This window comes from Cannabis sativa, chromosome 5 (assembly GCF_029168945.1).
Source record: "Cannabis sativa cultivar Pink pepper isolate KNU-18-1 chromosome 5, ASM2916894v1, whole genome shotgun sequence".
NCBI classification, from domain to species: Eukaryota; Viridiplantae; Streptophyta; class Magnoliopsida; order Rosales; family Cannabaceae; genus Cannabis; species Cannabis sativa.
The window spans coordinates 51,672,350-51,679,528 of NC_083605.1; positions in this window are offsets into that span (position 1 = coordinate 51,672,350).

A 7,179-nucleotide genomic window follows, 5' to 3' on the forward strand; every position below is an offset into this window, starting at 1 on the left:
AGAACCACTAGGCACAGTACATTCAAATCTTTGTGGACCACTGAATGTCAAAGCTAGAGGTGGCTATGAGTACATTGTCACTTTCATTGACGATTACTCTAGATATGGTCATATTTACCTTATGCATAAGAAATCTGAAACGTTTGAAAAGTTTCAGGAATTTCTAGCGTTGGCTTAAAACCAATTGGGTAAAACCTTGAAGATCTTGCAAACATATACGGGGGGAGAATATATGGATATGCAATTCAAAGATCATTTAATTGAACTTGGCATTGAATCCCAATTGACTGCCCCTAGCACTCCACAGCAAAATGGAGTTGCAGAAAGAAGAAATCGCATGCTTTTGGAAATGGTTAGGTCCATGCTTAGCTACTCAACTCTACCTACGTCCTTCTGGGGATATGCAATTCAGATGGCGACTGACATTTTAAATGTTGTTCCATCTAAATCAGTCCCTAAGACACCTTTAGAATTATGGAATGGTCGTACACCTAGTTTACGCCATTATAGAATCTGAGGATGCCCTGCTCATGTCTTAAGAAAGAAAGATGGCAAACTTGAAAAGAAAACTGAAGTTTGCATGTTTGTCGGAAATTCTAAAGAGACTAGGGGTGGACTATTTTATAGTCGCAAGGATGATAAAGTGTTTGTTTCCACAAACTCCACTTTCCTTGAAGATGACTATATTAAGAATTTCAAACCACAAAGCAAAGTAGTATTGGAGGAAATGCTTTCAGATATAACTCCTTCTAATGTTCCATCCTCTTCTACTCAAGTAGAGGATAATCCCACTTCCTTGGTTGAACCTTTGCAAGTTGATACAACTGAGAAATCTACCACTGATGTTCCTATTAAGAAGATCACCGCTCCTCGTTGTAGTGGGAGGGTTTTCACTAAACCATCTCGTTATGGCTTGGATGGTGAAATCAATATGGTCGTTGGTGACAGTATTGATGACGACCCATTAACCTATAAACAGGCAATGGCAAGTCCAGAACAGAAACAATGGTCAACCGGCATGGATTCAGAAATAGATTCCATGAAAAAGAACAAAGTCTGGGAATATGTAGACGCACCCGATGACTATAGTCCAATCGGATGTAAGTGGGTCTACAAGAAGAAAAGAGGTGCTGGAGGCAAAGTCGAAACTTTTAAAGCTAGACTGGTCGCCAAGGGTTATACCTAAAGAGAAGGCGTGGACTATGAGGAAACTTTTAGTCCAGTTGCCATGCTCAAATCCATCCGAATTCTTCTCTCCATAGCAGCCGCTTTCGATTATGAAATCTGGCAAATGGATGTCAAGAGAGCTTTCGTTAACGGAATTGTTGAAGAAACCATCTATATGGAGCAACCAGAAGGCTATGTTCTTCCAGAGCAGGAAAAGAAAGTTTGCAAACTCAATAGGTCCATTTATGGACTTAAGCAATCTTCTTGCTCCTGGAACAAAAGGTTTGAAGAAATCATCAAGACCTACGGCTTTCTTCAGAATGAAGATGAACCTTGTGTTTACCAACTCAAGGAAAACCAAGTGGTAGTCTTCCTGGTCCTTTATGTTAATGACATTTTGATTATTGGCAATAATATTAAGAGAATGACTGACATCAAGGAATGGCTAGACACTCAATTCGAAATGAAAGATTTGGGTGAAGCTGCCTATGTTCTCGGTATTCAGATTATCAGAAACCGGAAGAATAGATCCCTTGCTCTCTCTCAAACAACTTACATAGATAAGGTTTTAGAGAGATTCTCAATGACCAACACCAAAGGGGCAACCACGCCTTCTAGATTTGGTATCCGTCTAACTAAGGAACAGTGTCCCACTGATCCTCAAGAGATAGAGGACATGAGAAGGGTTCCTTATGCTTCAGCAGTTGGGAGTCTAATGTATGCAATGTTATGCACTAGACCTGACATCTGTTATGCAGTGGGAATTGTGAGTAGGTATTAGACAAATCCAGGACAGGAACATTGGAATGTTGTTAAGCATATCTTGAAGTACTTGACGAGTATAAGGCAATTCGTGTTAGTCTACAAGGGTGGTGCTCTAAATCCCGTGGGCTATATCGATTCAAATTTCCAGGCATGTCTTGATGACAAGAAATCTACATCTGGGATGGTGTTTACTCTTGGGAGTGGAGCAGTGGTTTGGAGAAGTGCTAAACAAACTGCAATTTCAGACTCTACCATGGAGTTAGAATACATAGCTGCTGCAGAGGCTGCAAAAGAACTTGTTTGGCTTAGAAAGTTCTTCTCAGGACTCGGTGTCGTTCCTGGAATGGAAAAACCACTTGTTTTGCTTTATGATAACACTGGAGCCATAGGCAACAGTAAAGAACCTCGAAGCCACAAGAGAAGAAAACATATAGAAAGGAAATATCCCATCATCAGAGAGTATGTGGCAAGAGGGGATGTAGTGGTGGAGAAAGTGGACATAAAGGATAACCTAGCTGATCCATTCACCAAAGTCTTGTCAGAATCTAGGATTAATTGAAACGTACTGATTGTTTTATACTAGTGCAAGTGGGAGTTTGTTGGGTTTTCTGCCCTAAATAAAACTCAATTTCAATGTAATCTCTATTGTTTAAATATCAACAAAGAGACAAAAGTATTTTCATCACTTATTGTGTCTTTGGTTCATGTTATCATTTATTTGTTTATTTGATTAATAAATTCATCTAAATCCTTATCACATTTATGTTCTTGTTTATTGTGTCGTCAGAAAAGTGGAAAGTAATCAAGACTGTGTGATTAAATATATATTCCTAGATTTATCAGTACACGAGGTTTAACTGATATAATAATCTACAACATAGTTTACTTGCACCTTGGATAAGTGCTATGTCCTTTCCAGGGCTTTGGTTAAAGTAAAGCTTGGGTTGGATGCATGGAGTATGCATCGGAAGGGACCGATATTGAACTTTGAATCAAATATGTTAAACTTACCGTAAAATCTATTCAATTCAATATCACCTTGCTGATCCTAGATCAAATGATCTTAATCCTGACATGGTTAGGTTTGATCTCGAGAGTATTATACATGTTCTTTGATTTGTTAGTTAAGCCTACCTTTTGGTCAGGGTGATACGTACATGTTGGGAACATGGTAGTGCAATTGAGTGGGAGCTCTAAACATAGATATGCAATCTATAGCTTCTATCAGGGCATAGAAGTGAAATAATGATTTCCTTCGAGCTTGGCTAAACAGAGATAAATGGTTGAGTACTCATTTCAGTGATTATATTTAGTTCACTGAAATATCATTTATAGGTGGCTGAGTGTTTTAAGGATAAAATGCATTGAAGGGTGTAACGGTAAATTAACCCCTATACAATGTAGATCATCTGTAGAGGATCATTGATTATTTCGATTATAACAATGGATGACTAATAGCGTATCTATATCATGGATCGTGTAGAGCGTTCTATATAACTGAGAGTGTAGTTCCAAGTTCTATGGTGGATGCCACAAGGAATTAATAAGTCAGTTAATTTACTTGGTAAATTCTAGAGCTGCTTATTGGAAGCTCAGATATATAGGCCCATGGTCCCCATACTAGTTGAGACAATAATACTTGTGAGACTCAGTTAATTAATTTTGATTAATCAATTATAATTCTAAAATTAGACTATGTCTAGTTTATGAATTTTCACTAAGCAAGGGCTTAATTGTGAGGAAAGAGTTTCTAGGGTCAATTTTTTAATTAAGAGACTTAGATAAGTCTAATTAATAAATATATTAAATGACAATATTATTCAATAATTAATTTTTAGTTATTAAATAATTAGAATCGGCATTTAAATGGTTAAATTAGAAAATTGGTATTTTTGAGAAAATAAGATGGAAAAATGAGTGGGGCCCAATATCCAACCCATGGCCGGCCACTATAATAGCAATTTACCATTTATTTTTTCATTATTTTAATGCTAATTAAATCTAACCTTACCCTAGGTGGTTTCCTATAAATAGGTAGTGATGTCTTAAGGGAAAAGATGATGCATCTCATTCCTTCAGTTAAAATTTGAGCCTCTCTTCCTATACCTAGCCAATACCACTCTCTCTCTCTCTTCCTCTCTTCTAAACCGAACCCTATTGTGAAAGAGTGATTGCCCACACATATTAAGTGGTACTCAATCATAGTGTGTAAGGCTGTGAAGAATCCAGTTTCAAGAGAAGGATATTCAGACTCAGATCTTGGTGATAGTCTGCTACAGAAAGGATACAAGGGTTAGAGATCTGAGTGGAAGGAGACATCATATTCCGCTGCAACCACTGTAAGGTTTCTTATATTTTATATGTGTTTATTTCATATTGTCTTAGAAGTTCATATTCAGGATGTTAGTAACATACTTGTTAGTAAATCTAGATCCTGTAAAATAATTCCAACAAACCGATATGCCAATTGTGCAACCTGCTCGAGAATCTCGAAAGGTCTTGCAAATCTAGGGCATAAGTTTCCTCTTTTCCCAAAATGCTTGATCCCCTTCATTGGGGATACTCGTAAAAACACGTGATCCCCTATTTGAAACTCAACATTTCTGCGTTTCAGATACGCATAACTCTTTTGCCTACTCTAAGAGGCAAGCATTCTAGCTTTAATCTTCTCAATTGCTTCACTGGTTCGTTGTACTGATTCTGGACCTAGGTATTTCCTCTCCCCTGTCTCATCCTAGTGGATGGGAGATCTACACTTTCGTCAATACAACAATTCATAGGGAGCCATCCCTATCGTACTTTGATAACTTTTATTGTACGAGAACTCAATCAACGGTAGGTACTTACTCGAGGAGCCCTCAAAATCCATAACACAGGCTTGCAACATATCTTCCAGTATCTGAATTGTCCTTTTGGACTATCCATCATTCTGAGGATGGAAAGCTGTACTTAGTTTCAGTTTAGTATCCATAGCCCGTTGCAAACTCTGCCAAAACTTGGAGGTAAACTTCAGATCTCTATCCGAAACTATGGATTTTGGTACACCAAACAGTCTTACTATTTCTTTGACGTAGAAATCTGCGTACTGATCCACTGAAAAGGTTGTTTTAACTGGTAGAAAATGTACAGACTTCGTGAATCGGTCTATCACAACCCAAATAGAATCAAACAAACCCGTAGTTCTAGGTAATCCAACCACAAAGTCCATCGTGATATCTTCCCACTTCCACTCAGGTAGGGTTAAAGGCTGCAACAACCTCGCCGGTCTCAGATGTTCAACCTTGATATGCTGACAGGTTAAGCATCTCAATACGAATTCTACCACATTCTTCTTTTTTCCACTCCACCAGAAGTAAGGTTTAAGATATTAATACATCTTGGTGGTGCCGGGATGTAGGGAATATTGAGTAGTATGAGCCTCTTCGAGAATTTCATTTCTAAGTTCCACACTATGAGGAACACAAACCTTGGTTTTGAACAACAACATCCCACTGCCTGACACTGTAAAATCCTTGGCTTGATCAGCTGATACCTCTTCTCTGATCTTTAATAACTCTGGATCAGTTAACTGAGCGACTTTAATTCGTTCTAACAGATCAGATTGCAGCGTCAAGTTATGAAGCTTGCCTACAACCAACTCGATGCTCGATCTGACCATGTCCTCTGCTAACTGAGGTGAAATCTGAAGCTTGCCTACAACCAACTCGATGCTCGATCTGACCATGTCCTCTGCTAACTGAGGTGAAATCTGAACCATACTAGCTACCTGCCCGGGACCCTTCCTGCTCAGGGCATCGACCACTACATTGGCCTTCCCAGGATGGTAAAGGATCTCACAGTCATAATCCTTAACTAACTCCAACCAACGCCTCTGTCTCATATTCAAATCTTTATGAGTAAAGAAATATTTTAGGCTCTTATGGTCAGTATAAATTTCACATCTCTCTCCGTAGAGATAATGCCGCCAAATATTCAAAGCAAATACTATCGCGGCAAGCTCTAGGTTATGAGTCAGGTACCGCTGCTTATAATCTTTCAACTAACGAGAGGCATAGGCAATAACCCGACCAGCTTGCATTAGTACGCACCCCAGACCTTGTCTGGATGCATCACAATACACTATGAATTTCTCTTTATCAGAAGGTAAGGCTAACACTGGAGTTGTAATTAATCTCTGCTTCAGCTTTTGGAAGCTAGCCTCACACTTGTCTGTCCACACAAAACGCTGATTCTTTTTAGTAAGCTCGGTTAAGGGTGTTGAAATTTTAGAGAACCCTTCTACAAACCGACGATAATATCCAGCTAGACCTAAGACGCTTCTAACTTCTGTCACTGTTTTCGGTCATGGCCAATCCCTGGCAGATTCTATCTTTCCTGGATCCACCTTGATCCCATCTTTGCTAACAATGTGTCTAAGAAAAGACACTTGAGATAGCCAAAATTCACACTTTTGGAATTTGGCGTACAAGTTATGTTCTCGAAGTCGTTGCAGAACCATTCGGAGATGTTGCTCATGCTCCTCTTCTGAATGAGAATACACAAGGATGTCGTAGATAAACAGAATAACACAGATATCGAGGAAATCCTTAAATACCCTATTCATGAAATCCATGAAGGCTGCGGGAGCATTGGTTAGTCCAAACGACATTAGCAGGAATTCATAATGTCCATACCTAGTACAGAAAGCAGTCTTTGGGATGTCCTCCTATCGGATTCTCAACTGATGATAGCCTGATCGGAGATCAATCTTTGAAAATACCATCTTCCATTGAAGTTGATCAAAAAGATCATCGATCATAGGTAAAGGATATTTATTCGGTTGGGTTTTGTGCCCTAAATAAAATCTTTTACAATCTGATTAGTTATCAATATAAGAAATTTGAAGTGATTTATGTTTGCATGAATTTTGCATGCTAATGGTTTAATGGTTTAATATGTTTATTACATTTACACACAAACTCTGTTAAGTCCAGATCATATGTTTATTCATAATTACAGTATCGTCAACATAGTGGAATGTGATTGTGATCATATGAATCAAAAGACTAAGTCCCTGTTTCATCAGTGTTTTGGATTTACACTAACATGATAATCAGCGATGATGTGTACTTACACTTGGAGTAAGTGTTATGTTCTTTCCAGGACATTAGTAAAGTATACTAGTTTTGAATGTATGGAGTATACATTGGACTGGACCGATATTGCAACTTAGTTAAGATATTATAAACTTACCGTCATATATTTCCA